The sequence below is a fragment of the Bos javanicus genome, chromosome 4 (genome assembly GCF_032452875.1).
Source record: "Bos javanicus breed banteng chromosome 4, ARS-OSU_banteng_1.0, whole genome shotgun sequence".
In the NCBI taxonomy this organism is placed as follows: Eukaryota; Metazoa; Chordata; class Mammalia; order Artiodactyla; family Bovidae; genus Bos; species Bos javanicus.
Genome location: NC_083871.1, coordinates 94,510,962 through 94,526,324, shown reverse-complemented (window position 1 = coordinate 94,526,324; position 15,363 = coordinate 94,510,962). Strand labels below are relative to the sequence as shown.

Below are 15,363 nucleotides of genomic sequence, written 5' to 3'. Positions count from 1 at the left end.
TTAACAATGTCTCTTGCAGCTGTCCCTTCATCTCTGCTGCCACTGTGCTCATTTATATCCTTATCAACTCGCATAGGACTACTACAACAGCCTAATTAATCTCACAGCTTCCTAATTGTTGCCATGCTTCCAGATTTTCCAATTTATCCTGCACGTCCCCTTCAAATTCATCTTCCTAGAACACTTGTTTGATCGGTTTTGTTCTGGTAAATTGCTTGGCCTGACATTTAAAGCCCTCCACAATATGGCCCCAGGCTAGCCTTATCCCCCTGGATCCTTGGCTTTAGCCAGTGTAGGCTGCTCCTTGCTGGGCTCTCTGCATATGTACCTCCTCTTCCTGATTTCTGGGGATGTCTCCTCCCCCTCTGCCCTTCCCTTAAAACTTTGCTCTAATTAAACCCACTATTTTGGGGAGTTGATCCTGACCACTGCACATGGCACTAATTTCTCCTCCAAAGTGATTAGGTCTTTCCCCTTTTTTCGGCACTCAGCAGCCATATGAGTGAATCCAGAAGTGACGTATAGTCTTTGGTGGGTTCTCATAGCTTGTCTCATTCTCATGAAAGACTAGTGTTCTACTGGTCTGAGCTGTGCTGCTGTTCAGGAAGAGTTTGACGATGGCTAAAGCTACCTTTTGGGAAAGGCTTGAGTTCTTTTCAAAGGATACCTTTTGAGCAGCAAGGAGCACTGGCTTTTCTTTTGCAGCTAGACTGTAGCCTGCTAGGCTTTTCTGTCCATGGAATTCTCCAGGCAGGAATACTGGAGTGGGTTGCCATTTTCTTCTCCAAGGTATCTTCCTGACCCAGGGATCAACGGTCTTCTGCATTGCAGGTGGACTCTTAACCATTTAAGCCACCAGGGAAGCCTGTAACACTAAGAAGGAGGAAACATTTCCCAGGCCTGAAGAGCTGCAGCGGGGACACTGCCTAAAAAGTATAGGCGTTAGGAAAATACACAGCCAATTCCTTGTACTCTTGGGGATCTTCCTTAATGACCTGGAGTGAGGTTGATGCACTTAGCAGCAGCACATTGGCCCAGATGCTACAGGGTCCACTGTGAGGAGCTGGGAGAGGTCAGCTGGCCCAACCATCTGTCCAGGTGGCTTCAGTCACAGCAGTCCCCAGGTTATAGATACAGCCAAGCAGCAGAGGGCTGGGATCTCTAGCAAAAAGCCTTTTGGGAAGGATCTGGGAGGGGGCGGGGGGAACGTGTGGTTGTCTGGCAACTTGGAGTGAGAGCAGCTTGCACAATCAGCACCTGTGCTTCTTAGGCCCCAGTGACATTGCCACGTCTCACTGTGTATGCCAGTGGCTTTGTGCTGAGACTGCAGGATTGTTAGGCATTAGCTCTGAGCCATGTCTCTAATTTGATCCCTGAATGGTCATCAGTAATTTCATTTCCACACCGAATGAACTGCACTGGCCCGGGGAATAGGTTATGGATTCTATGGAGGGTGGCACCTCGGTCGGCCTTAGGAGGAAGAATCCAGTATGGCAGGATAGGTATGGAGAACAACCTCATGTGTGCCCAGAAGCCTGTTTACCCAGGACAGCAGTGACCCCAGAGATATTCCACAGCAAAGTCAACATGCAAACAATCTCAGCCACTGCTAAGGATGCAATGTAGTTATAACTAAATCCTTTCATGCCCCCAAAGCAAATTGAATATTCCACAGTTCATCTGGCTAGAAGAGCCACTGGCTTGAACCAGCTGGGACTTGGGAGGACTGAGCTCTGTCACTGTTGAGGCAGGGCAGTTAACCTTTTACACTGATTTCTGGGCATAAGAAAGATATTCATACCTCAGTGATCACTGAGAAGCTGAATGAAAATAATGGATGACAGTGTGCTTTAGGGTAAGGGGAAAAATGGACTTAAAAAGTCTTTCGGGGGATTTCCCTGGTGGTCCAGTGGCTGAGACTCCATGCTCCCAATGAAGGGAGCCCGAGTTCAATCCCTGGTCAGGGCACTAGATCCCACATGCGGCAATGAAGATAGAAGATCCCACATTCCTCAACTAAGAGCTGGCATGGCCAAATAAGTTTTTTTTTTTTTTTTAAATAAGTCTTTCAGAATAACATTAATATAAAACTAGGAAATGGCTCTTTTGGCATTGTAAAGCAAGCCTCTCATTCTTGGACTGTGCTGAGATGTATATAGATCCTCATGCCTTGACACACTCAAACCCACCCCTACTCTCCTAGCCCAGCCATATCTGCCTCCTGCTTCCTATTTTCTTCCCCAACCCCAAACCTGGCCATTCCCCAATCAGAGACAGTACTACCCTTGTATCTTGAAGGCTGGGCTTTCTGGTCTACCAAGAAAACACTGTCTCCCTCCTTTACCATTTCTAAACTGGAAGGAAAAAATAACAACCCTGAATCAGACTCTGCTTTCATGAACTGCATCCCACAGGAGGAAAGTCAGAAGGTGGCAATCTGCTCTGTTGGGGGCAAAACTTGTTTTTTCAGGAGTCAAAGCCAGGCATGATTCTTCCTCAAATACATGGTGTGTAGACTGGAACCAGGAGCTCTGTGATAGTTTTGGCTGGGAATACAGGCATTAACTGGCTGAGCTGCAACTCCAAAGAAAGGCCCCTTTTGTTCCTAATGGGGAGGGTATCATCCACTGGACACCCTGAGGGGCAGAGGAGTAGTCCCGTTAACTTGTCAAAGTGAGACTTGGCATAAGGGAGTCTGTACTAAAGCCATCAGTCGCCAGACCTGGTGGTTTGAAAAGGTGTTTTACGGCTTCCATCTCAAGTTAGTTAACCAACATTAAAAATAAATTCACTACAATGCTCTGCTTCCAGTTAAATGCTCTGCATGAATTCTTCAAAGTTTTTTTATGCCATCTTGAGAATTCCTGGAGTTCACTGCCTTAAAGTGGTGGTTAGACTCCACTTAGACCAAGTGCCTTGGATAGAACCTGGAGGCAAAGTCCACATCCTAAAATACAGTGTCTCTTCAATAAAACACTAAGTGTTTTTTTCTGTGTAGCCAGAGAAATGATTTTTCATTTAAACTACTGTATCTAAGTTGCTACTTTTTCCCACCTCGTTATATCCCACCTCCAACTCTTTGCGACCCCAGGGACTCCAGCACACCTGGTTTCCCAGTCTATCACCATCTCCCGGAGTTTGTTCAAACTCATGTCCATTGAGTCAGTGATGCCATCCAACCATCTCATCCTGTTTTCCCCTTCTCCTCCTGCCTTCAATCTTTCCCAGCATCAGGGTCTTTTCCAATGAGTTAGCTCTTTGCATCAGGTGGCCAAAGTACTGGAGCTTCCGCTTCATCATCAGTCCTCCCAGTGAATATTCAGGGTTGATTTCCTTTAGGATTGACTAGCTGTGCTGTCCAGTCAGTCCTAAAGGATTTGATCTTTGTGCTGTCCAAGGGACTCTCAAGAGTTTTCTCCAGCACCACAGTTCGAAGGCATCAATTCTTTGCTGCTCATATGCGTCAAAGAGCTCATTTCCAGCTTTCATATCCATACATGACTACTGGAAAAAATCATAACTTTGACTATATGGACCTTTGTAGGCAAAGTAATGTCTCTGCTTTTTAATATACTGTCTGGGTCTGTCATTGTTTTTCTTCCAAGGAGCAAGCGTCTTTTAATCTCATGACTGTAGTCACCATCCACAGTGATCTTGGAGCCCAAGAAAATAGCCTGGCAGTTTCCACAGTTTCCCCATCTATTCACCATGAAGTGATGGGACCGGATGCCATGATCTTAGCATTTTGAATGTTGACTTTTAATCCAGTTATTTTCACTCTCCTCTTTTTCCCACCTCACAACTCTTATTTTCCCACCTCCTACCTCTCCACTCAGCCAACCCCAGGCTGACTTGCCCTCTTGACCTTGACCTGGCTCCTGTAATAGTGGGGCTATGCTAAAACAAGTACCCAAGAAAAATGGCAAGTCTCTTGATTGGACAGAACTCCTATGAGTTATGAACTTTCTGTTAGACTGTGACTTCCTTATCATTCTTGAGGGCAGGTGCATATCAGGTGTTCAGTAAATATTTGTTGAATTAATAATGGAGTTAAGTAGAATTCACTTGAAAAGCAATCATTTATTTTTTTGACTGGAATTTTTTATGAGTGTGCTTTCCATGCTAAAGACCATCATTGGGAATGCAGGCAGAAGGCCCACATGTGGCCTCTACATGTGACCTTCCTCATAACACAGTGGCTGAATTCCAAGGGCAAGTATCCTGAGAAAAAGGGGAGTAGGTAGAGGCAGAGCATATTACTTTTACAATCTGGGCTTGAAAGTTCTGTGTTTCTTTCACTGCTTTCTGTTGATCAACATAGGTACAACTGAACAGTTTCAAAGGGAGAGGATGTAGGGAGAGCTCTCTGGCCGGAGAGTGGAAGTGTGGCAGAGAAGAAAGGAAGCAAGAAGCTGGCAACTGGCAGTGGATCTAAACTTGTAGAAGGAAAGGCAGAGGGCCTGCTCTACATTTCCATGCATTCCTTTGTGCCGGGCTCTATGAAAATTGATTCAGTAGTAAAGAGTAGGCATGGCGGTGGGAGAAATACCATCTAGATACGTATCTGCTGGTAGTTTCTCACTAGAAAGCAAAATTGGTGGCATCGTGCAATCCCTTACAGCTGGAGCTGTATTGGGAGTGGCTGTTAAGGTTTCAGGGCTGGGAACACTCTGATCCATTATCAGAGTGGATACCATTATCCCGTTCCCTGACACACTGTATAGTTTCCTCCAAGCCTGTGTGTAATTGGACCAGAGCATGTGTTCTCTGAGCCACTTCTCTGGAATCTGCTTTCTCTAATGAGGAAACCAAGATAGCTTCAGTCTACCACACAGTCAGACTCTGTGCTTCCTGGCCAGGACAGTGCATACCCTAGTTATGTATACTTCTAACAAATGTACAAATGGATAAACATTTACCAAGTGCCTGCTAAGAACTGAGAATAAAAATGCAGTGATGTATCCCCTCAAGGAGCCTACAGATGAGAAACAGAGATGAGATTTACAGACTTTGAGGTCAATGCCCACAAAGAGGCCACACATCGGGGCTCTGGAGGTTGTGGTGAACCTGCAAATTACTACAAGTCTTTTGGAACACAACATGGGACTATGTGTGTGTTTCAGCCACTTGTGCTGCATAACAAATTTCCCCCGAACAATGATCATTGGTATCTCTCTCTGTGGATCAGGAATTCAGATAGGGTACAATGGGATTGGCTTCTCTCTTCTCCACAGTGTATGCGGCTGGATGACTGAATCATCTGAAGGCTGTTCACGCCTACGTTCAGTGGTTGATTCTGGGTATTGACTGGGGACATCATTGGGAATACGGGCACAAAGCCCACATGTGGCCTCTACATGTGGCTTGGGCTTCCTTGTAACATAGTGGCTGAATTCCAAGAGCAAGTGTCTTAAGAAAGAGGGGGAGATAGAGACAGAGCCTATTATGTTTTATAAGCTGGGCTTGAAAGTTCCATGTTTCTTCCACTGTATTCTGTTGATGAGATGGTTGGATGGCATCACTGATGTGATGAACATGAGTTTGAGTAGGCTCCAGGAGTTGGTGATGAACAGGGAAGTCTGGAGTGCTGCAGTCCATGGGGTCACAAAGAGTCTGACACGACTGAGCGACTGAACTGAATCGGTTCTGTTAATCAACACAGGTATAAAATAAATGAACAGTTTCAAAGGGCGAGAATATAGATTCCACCTCTCAATGGAGGGATATCCCACATCATAGCATGTGGGATGGGACATATATCGACGTGACCATTTTTGAAAAATACAATCTGCCACAATGTGCAAGGGCTTCCCAGGTAGCTCAAACGGTAAAGAATCTGCCTGCAACGCAGGAGACCTGGGTCAGGAAGATCCCCTGAAGAGGGGAATGGCAACCCACTCCAGTATTCTTGCCTGGAAAATCCCAAGGACAGAGGAGCCTGGCGGGCTACAGTCCATGGGGTCGCAAAGAGTTGGACATGACTGAGCAACTAATACTTTCACTTCACAATGTGCAAAGCCCCCCACAATGTTAATTTTGTATTAAAATATTTTATATAAGATGTTAATGCTCTTTTAGCACTCTTTGGCTGGGAAAATATTCAACAGAAAAAAAGTTATGTCTAAGGATGTTCACTGTGTGCATTTGTTTATCCATCCACTCAACAAATACTGATTGAAGTAGTTAGCGAGGTGCTAGGAAAAGAAGCCTTAAGATTTCCTTTTTACTTGGAAATAGCTTTCTAGTCTATTAATAGCTGGGCTATAACAAAACCCATCAAATGTCAGTGATAGATGGTCTTATAAATTATAGTACATCAACTCCGTAAGACACTTGGAGGTGGTGGTTTAGTCACTAAGTCGTGTCCAACTTTTGCGACCCCATGGACTGTAGCCCACCAGGCTCCTCTGTCCATGAGGATTTCCAGGCAAGAATACTGGAGTGGGTTGCCATTCCCTTCTCCAAGACACTTACACACTTATTTTGACCTCTTTTAAAAACTCCTACAACTTTGGAAAGACTGTGGAAAGATGGGGGGAATGTTGGGTGGAAGTGAAAAGAAATCAGAATTGTATGTCTACTATGATTACAATTATGTAAAAATATGCATGCAGATCACCAGAACTAGAAAAAATAGCCAAATGTGAAATCAACTTGTTGAAATAGGAATATGGATGATTGTTTTTCCATTTTCAGAACTTGTCTCAATGTTGTATTCCTTTTACAATCACAAAAGTCCTGGAAAAAAGTGACATGAAGACGATCCTGTAGGTCAAAGGATGAAAAAGCTCTGCTGAGCGAGGAGCTGAAGAAAGGCTTCATGAGAAAGAGGGCAATCGAATTCCAGGAGGAGGAGGAAGCAGAAGGAATCAAGACATGAAGACAGGAGAGGAAGGAGCTGTCTTTGGAAAACTGCAAAGAATCCAAATAAAGATGTACTCAGAAGAGCATGGGAAGATGGGACCAGAAGGAAAGGTGGACCTTAGTTACTAGGCTAAAGATTGCAGACTTTATTTGTAGAGACTCTGAGGCTTTCTGAGCAGAGGAAGTCAAAGTGGTGCTGCAGGAAGATGACTGAGCACAGTCTTGAAGATGGCCAGAAGCTGGAGCAGCTACAGGCACGGAGACCTGTGAGGAGGCTGCTGCAGTAATCCAGGGCTGGATGCCAGGGGTGGCAGAAAAGACTGGAGAGCATTTGTAAAAGAAAAATGGTCACAACTTGGTAACCTGGTACACACAATGCCAATATTTCAGTTTAGGTTATTATGATATGAAGATAGTGGCACTAACAGAAACAGAGGAAGAGGAACTGGTTTGGAGCAGAAGAGAAATTTTAAACATGTTGAGTTTGAGATGCTATTGGGACATCGAGATGGAGATGACAACTGATAGTTGGAAATACAAGTCTGATTCTCAAGAGACTTCCACGTTTGGCAGAACAATTTGACTGTATCCTTTCCCCCAAATGTTCTTACCCAGCTATCTGTAACAGCTAGCTCCTCCCTGTCTTCACTAAGCCCTCTCCTCAAAAATCACCTCCTCAGACCCTTTCATGTTACCCTTGAAATGACATCCCTGGCACTTACCATCCCCATACCCAACGTGCTCAGTTCTTCTTCATTGCATATACCTGAGATTTTACTTATTATCTGCTCCCCCCACTAGCATCCCCTTAGAGATGGAATGCTAGTCTCATCTTCCTGTTTGAGGAACTATACACTAAAGGGCACCCATGTATCAATTAGGCTTCCCAGGTGGTACAGTGGTAAAGAATCTGCCTGCCGATGCAGGAGATGCAAGGTGGATCTCTGGGTCAGGAAGATCCCCTGGAGTAGGAAATGGCAACCCACTCCAGTATTCTTGTCTGGGAAATCCCATGGACAGAGGAGTCTGACAAGCTACAGTTCTTGCAGTTGAGAAGATTTAGACATGACTGAGCAACTGAGCACACACCACATTTATAAATTCATTCCTAAATAAATTTCTACTGTGAAATGATAACAACTAATAGCATGTGTTTTTTCTTCAGATCCTAGTCTAAAAGTTTCAAACTTTTCTGCGATGTTACAGAAGTAAAAACACATACCAATGGGGTGGTGGCACACACCTCCCACTGACCAGCACTTAATCACATGGACAGGACTTCCCTGGCAGCCCAGTGGTTGGGACTCCGTGCTTCCAATACAGTGGGCACAGGTTTAATCTCTTGTTGGGAAACTAAGACCCCATATGCTGCATGGCATGGCCACAAAAAACATCACACAAACATAACTAACTGCAAAAGAACCTGGGGAACGTTGTGTTGTTGTTGTTGCTTTTTTTTTTTCTGGCCATGGCCAGCTAATAATCCTAGCACTACAGAAGAAGCAGATAATGGGCATCAGGCAACAGTAGTAGTCTTTCCCTGCAGGAGATGTCTGAATCAATCTCCAGAGCCCTGGCTGCACCTAACTCCAAGAACAGTAACTGTGGATGCAGAACTCCTGGTTCCTTTGAACAATTTAACTCTCATCAAGTGCTTCCTTAATTGTCTCACCCTCTCCGCCTTCCCCAGGGAACTGAAAATGAGGAACTGTCCAACATTTCTATATTCCAGATGCCACAATTCTATAAAACAAAAAACACTGCAGACTTGTCCATGGTTCTCCTTAATCAACATTCTAAGTATTTGTAGCCAGCATCAGCGTCAGAATTGCAAGATCCAGTGTAAAATAAATACGTGGGGCCCTTGTACAAAACTTATCAAGAAGACTTTTAAGACAGCCACAACAGAGCATTAAACCCAACACAGGGCCGTTCAAAGTGTGGGGTTCTGTGTGACTACCCAGGTCACAGGCCTGTGAAGTCATTTCTCTATTTAGCCTTTAAAAAAAAAAAGGAGTTGTTTTATTAAATAAAAAAAATTTTTTTTAATTTATTATTGTGAAACCCATAGGCAAGTAATGTTGGCTTTTCAGCCTGCTTCAGCTTTTAGGGGAGTTTTGTTTGTTTTTTTCTTTTGTCATGGCTCTGAAAACATAGAAACGGCCCTGGGAATCAAACAGTTGGACTGTTTGATTTTACAGAAGCCCAGAGAGGATCTCGGGGCTTCCCTTATAGCTCAGTTGGTAAAGAATCTGCCTGCAATGCAGGAGACCTGGGTTCAATCCCTGGGTTGGAAAGATCCCCTGGAGAAGGGAAAGGCTACCCACTCCAGTGTTCTGGCCTGTAGAATTCCATGGACTGTCCACAGGGCTGCAAAGAGTCTGACTTTCACTTTTACTACTTTCACTTTCCGAGAGGATCTGTGAGTGTCCGGGGTGCGGCTGGGTGCTGGTACCAGAGGCCACTCCAGAAGTCTGACCCCTACACTGTGCCCCCTGGGAGCCCTGAATGCACTGCAGGAGGCAGTCACTTTTCCCATCAGGCAGGCTCTGTGGTGTCAGGTCACAGGCACACTGGACAGTCTTGAGACCTCCCATTGCTTACTTGGGCTAGACTCCTCTTCCCCCCTCTGGTCAAAGCAGAGAAAAAAAACAATCATAAAGTCACCTTGTTCTTGATTCCCTTTAGGGAGGTACTGCTGGTCATGGAAAGGCTGAGTGGTTGGCCTGAGAAGAAAGAGCTTGGCCACTGCGCTCCCATGCTCCCTCCTCAGATACCTCCTGGCGGTGGGTCTGTGCCCCTCTACGTGGGCAGAGAGGTTACAGGAGGGCTGCCTGCCACAGCAGAGGGCTCACCCTGACTAACACTCGCCGGGGTGAGGTACGGGCACACAGACAGTCATCCTGGCGGAGGCTGGAGCAGGAGGCAGCAAGCTGGGGAGGGCAGCGTGGGGGCTGTGCAGAGCAGAAGCAGGGGCAAGGACAGATGAATGCGTCACGGAGAGCGGGCGCGCGAGTTGTCAGATGGGCACGCTTTTCTCCAGGGGAAGGAAGGCTGTGCGAGACGCGAGACGGGAGAGGGAGGAGAGCGGAGTGATTAGCAAAGCAGGGATTGAGTCACGCATCCCGTCCCCAGGGCAGCGCGTGCAGGCTGCGGGCCCTCCCGGGTGCAGACGTGGTGGCAGGCAGCCCAGCAGGCTCCGGGAGAGGTGCCAGGCTTCCTGCGGGGCCTCGCGAGGTGGGGCCTGGAGCCTGGGGTCTGATGGCCACCTGGCTCCTGGCTGGGATCCAGAGACCGCGGGCATCTTTGCCTCTGGGCGTCCTCGCTGGCCTCAGACACCTTCCCAGTGAGCAGGCCTGATGTCCCTCCCCCGCGTCACCTTCCCCTCCACACTCTAAGGATTCGGGGTTTCTGAAGAGCTCGAGAGAGGCAGAACTCTCCCCAGGCTCCCTCCCAGCACCACTCTGGCCCAGAGAACAGAACCTGCACCCCCTGGGTGAAGGAGAGAGCGTCCAGGTCTAACACACACCGAGGTGCTGGCGGTCATGGCCACACCACCGCGGGCAGTCCCTGCCTCTCCACGACTCCTAGGCCTGTGTCCACTAGGTTTCTGGCGCCCTGGGGAGTTGTGGTAAAGAAACCCCACTACTGCTCTTCCCCGGAGGCTGGAGAGCTGTGAGTGGCTCCCCATGCCGCCAGGCCCCTCATCGCCCGGGCTCCCGGGTCCCCACAGCCCCGGAAAATGAACGTCCTGCGGCCCAGTTTCTAGAATTCCCTTTTCAGAGCCGATGGCCCCGCCCCGCTGGGCTCTGCTGCTCGGGGGCTCTTCAAAGTTGGGGAGCGCGGAGAGCCGAGGCCGGGGGTGACAGGGAGCCCACGGGGAGGGGCTGTTCAGAAACGCAGGGCCGAGCGCACTTCTAAAGCCGTGCCAATGTCTCCTCGAAGACCAGGGAGTTCTTCACACCCTAGCCTGGTCACTGCTGCTCGCCCCTCTGCTGCCAGAAGCTTCTCTGCCCTTGCTGAGGAGGGGTGGGGGAGGGGTGGGGGAGGGGTGGAGGTGGGGTGGGGTGGGGTGGGCGTCCAGGAGGAGGAGGCCACACCGCTCCGGCCCCAGCAGGCGAGGGCTGGCCAGGCCTGCCGGCCTCTGTCCCCAGCTCGACCCCGCACGCGGCCCTGTGGTCCTCTCCCTCCTTCCGCATCCCTCGCGGAGGCATGGACCGTTCTGAGGCTGGGGCTTCAGAAGCTGCTTTCACCTTCCGCTCACGTTCCCCGCCTCCATTTTCTCTGTCTGCAAAATGAGATCAATACATCTCGGCTCTGAGGTAAGAGGCCCTCCCAAAGGCATAGCTTGGGAGGGAACAACAGGCCCGCCGCTCCAGGCAGTGACGCACTTTCTCTCCAAAGACAGCGAGCCGGCGAGCCGGCCTCGTGCTGCTGCCTCCTGCGTCATTGGCGTCGGGGGGGCCAACTCCCCAACCTCTCCTAGAGGCCGGGACAGGGGTGAATGGCGCGCGCGTGTGTGGATGTGTGTGTGTGTGGATGTGTGTGTGTGTCTGGCTGTCTCCCTGGTATATTTGGTGTGTGTGTGTATGTGTGTCGGTCCTTGGTATATGTGAGGTGTGTGTGTGTGCCCCTGGTGTATTTGGGGGGGGGGGTGTGTGCATGTGCATGCCCTAGTATATGTAGTGTGTGTGTGTTGTGTATTTTGTGTGGTATATGTGGAGAGGTGTGGTGTGTGGCTTGGATTAGAGGCTGGGACCGGGGTGAATGGTCCTAGTATATCTAGGACCCTAGTATATCTAGGATCTGTAGGGGGCTATCTGTTTGCTGTGGTGTATGTGGAGGGGTGTGTGTGGTGTGGTGTATAACTTTTCTGTGGTGTGGTATGTATGTCTAATGTGGGACTGTGTACACAACTGGTACTAAACCGTTTATGAAATAAAAAGCGGGCAGGTGAGACTTTTAAGAGGCTGTGGGGGTCCTCTTCCCTGTGCTGTCCCCTCAGCCCCTTGGTCTGCCCCCCCAACCCTCTTCATTAGATGAAAGTTGGAGAGGAGGCAACTCCTGACAGACCTAGAGCAGATGTGGGTGCAGCTGGGGCAGGGCAGCAGGTGGCCGTCCTTAGCCGGCACGCCCTGGGTTGACAGCCGGGTTCGGTGCACCCACTGCTGGTGGGCTGCCAGGAGCTCTTCTGCAGGGAACAGGACCTAAAGCTGCACCCCACCATTAGACCCCAGGCAGCAGGATTTGGGGGAGGGTGTAGCATAGCCTCAGTGCCCCCCTCCAGGATTATATGCCAGGCATCCCTCCGGGGGAACAGGAGGAATTCGAGGTTTTCAGGGTCAAATGTCTTGACAGGCTCTTAGCCTCCCTCTCCCCAGTCGGTTGTTTTTATTCGCTTAGTTGTGTCCGACTCTGTGACCCCATGGACTACAGCACGTCAGGTTTCCCTGGCCTTCACCATCTCCCCAAGCTTGCTCAAACTCTTGTCCATTGAGTCAGTGATTGATGCCATCCAAGCATCTCATCCTCTGTCGTCCCCTCTCCTCCTGCCTTCAATCCTTCCCAGCGTCAGGGTCTTTTCCAATGAGTCAGCTCATTGCATCAGGTGGCCAAAGTATTGGAACTTGAGCTTCAGCTGGAGATTAACTCATGTTATAGCAAAAGCATTTAGGTTTTGCATTCAGAGCTCCAACTCCCCTGCTTACCAGCTAAGTGGCCTTGGGCAGGTTTCTTAACTGAGTCAGATTTTTAACTGAAGCCTGTGAAGCCCAAAGTCATACGGAAACTATTATGAGAGCTTTCTGGAAAATAGAGACTGACAACACTCCCTGTAGGGAGGAGCTGTGAAAGTCATTCACGGCTCACCAAGCCCTCTGGACAACGAACTCCAGGGCACCTAGCCAACAGCATCTCCATCCTCTGTCCTATCCGAGTCCTCTCCCAATCCTGATCTCATGAAAAGGAAACCAGAAGGGCTCTATTACTTGGCTTCTATCTGGGGTCTTGAGATTTAAGGACTTTAATCAGTGGAACGTTAAAGAGTTAAATAGTTACAATAACAAAAAAGCTGCCAGCTGGCCCTTCCAGTGACCTTGCCAGAGTGCAAGGGAAATGGCTGGCACCATCTGGGTTTGACTTCCCTCCTGGGGAAAAGTGAGTGACTGCAACACTTTAGGATCCAAGTTTACCCAAAGATAAGCTGTGGTCCCCAACAGCTTATATCTAAAGTATCATCTGCTTCCTGCATCCCACTGCCCCCACCCCACCCCAGCCCTCCTCTATGCCCTGTTCCAGGTCCACAGTTCCAACATGGCATCTTTGGGAAAGGCTTATGGCACCACAAGAGGGCTCCCAGGGAAGAAATGTGGAAGTCTTAAAAAGCAGGAAGTCAACAACACTGATTGAAAAGACAAGAAAAGGGGTGAATTCTTTCCTCAAATCCAAGTCCAGGATTTCCCAGGCCTCTTCTGGAGGCCATCCTGCTGTCACTGGGGGAACTTACAGCTAAATCTGTGAAGGAAAGATAGAACAATCTTCCCAGCGGTGACCGTAGAGGCAGGAGCGAGAAGGAGAGTTCCTTTTTTGAGGAACCACTGACAGGAAGCCTGAATTTGGAGACTGGGAGGCCGCCCCTAAACTCCCATGCCTCCCCCCACCCCAAACCCCAGCAATGGCTGACTAACCCCTGCCCCACCTTGTCCCTGGAAGGAAGAGGCTAAGGGAGCAGGAAGAAGGCAGGATTGAAACTCGGGCTGACGCTCAGGCTCTGCTCTTGGAAGCGCTACCGTAAGGGGATGGGCTCTTCTCTCCCAAAAGGGATGTAGATGATGCAGCAGTTTGGGGGACATCTCCCCACTGAAGGACACACTGCAGCCTTGCGCCACTTGGCCAGCTCGCCCTCTCACCTCGCTGCCCCTCAGACTCCTTTCTGCAGCCCTGGAAGCTTTGTCCCCTTTGACTGGTAGGACACCACAAGCCGGCCCTGGAGGTCGTCAGAGTCTCGTCCACTCATGCCCTTTCTGAAGGAACTGACCGTCAGTCATCCTCCCAGGGAGCAGCTTGAGCTACAGAGGTTGGGGTGGCCTGACTGTGGTGGGAAGAAGTGGTGATGAGGAAGAGCTCGCTTCCTGAAGCACGAGAAGCAAATCCCAGAGAGGGAGCCTCAGGAGGTCAGCAAGGGCTTGAGGTGGGAATGGGGTGGCAGCTGGGTGGATGGTGCGGCTCCTGAGGCTGGGACTGGAGCTCCTCCCAGGCTGTAAAGTATGACGTCAACCACCTAGGAAGAATCTAATCAGATACCTGCTGACACTGGCACTTTACAGGTCACTCTTTTTTTCTTCTTGGGCTAGGGTCTCATAACCTTTGGAGGGCAGTTTTTCTCATTTTAGAGAGGAGGAAAGCAAGGTCCAGAAGATCACATTCTAAATCTTTAAAGACTAAATCTTTGAGTCTAAATCGTGAAGACTCAAAGTCACGTTTGGTTTAAAGCTCATGTAACTAACCCCTGGGGCCTGGCCAGCTGGGTCCAGGTGCACCCAGGGCGTCAGAGCCCACTCAGCCGCTGGCTTGTCCTTTTCAGGGCAGGCTCTCCACAGGTGGAAATCACATGACCCAAGGCTCAGCACCACCCATGCCAGTAAAAAGACACTGAGTCTTCTTTTTTAATCCTTTAAGAGAAAGTATAGAGAATACTCTTATACTTACTACTCAGATTTGTCTTATACCTACAACTCAGCCCTGAGTTGGTGTTGAAAAAAAATTTAAGAAAAAAAATAATAGATAAACTGTAGTATATCCAGATAGAGGAGTATTATTCAGCACTTAAATGAGCCATCAAACTATGAAAAGACATGGAGGAAACCAAGTGAACCAATCTGAAAAGGCTACATACTGCATTACCCCAACTATGACATTCTGGAAAAAGCAAAACCATGTAGACAGTGAAAATATCAGTGGTTGCCAGGGAATGAGGGGAGGGGAGGTGAATTGGTAATGCACAAAAGATTTTTAGGGCAGTGACATTATTTTGTATGATACTGTGATGATAGATACATGTAACATGTATCTGTCTCTTTTTTTTAATATGAAACACTTCACAAATTTGCATGTCATCCTTGAGCAGGGGCCATGCTAATATTCTCGGCATCATTCCAGTTTTAGTATATGTGCTGCTGAAGCAAGCACTGTAATATGTATCTTTAATTTTTAAAAAGTATTCTTTAATAAAATACATATATGTACAAGAGTGAACCCTAAGGAAAACTGAATTATGCCTGCTTGTGATGTGTCATTCTTTGCAACAAACGTACCCCTCTGGTGGGGGACGTTAGTAGTGGAAGAAGCTGTGGCTGTGTAGAGGCAGGGAGTATATGAAAAATCTCTGTACCTTTCTCTGTTTTGCTGTAAACCTTAAACTGCTCCAAAAAAAGACAATCTTGTAAAAAACAAAAAGTACAGAAACGTTAAGGACAATAACACCTAAGTCTTGATGACACA

At 48.3% G+C, this 15,363-nt stretch overlaps 1 protein-coding gene and 1 non-coding gene across 3 annotated transcripts in view; both read right to left on the bottom strand.

The window, feature by feature from the left end:
• Positions 1-15,363, bottom strand: part of KLHDC10 (kelch domain containing 10) — a 97,355-nt gene that overhangs the window by 9,263 nt on the left and 72,729 nt on the right. The window lies entirely within an intron of this gene.
• LOC133247006 (U6 spliceosomal RNA) lies at positions 14,945-15,051 on the bottom strand. The gene has a single exon (XR_009736243.1). It is a non-coding gene; the product is annotated as a U6 spliceosomal RNA (small nuclear RNA).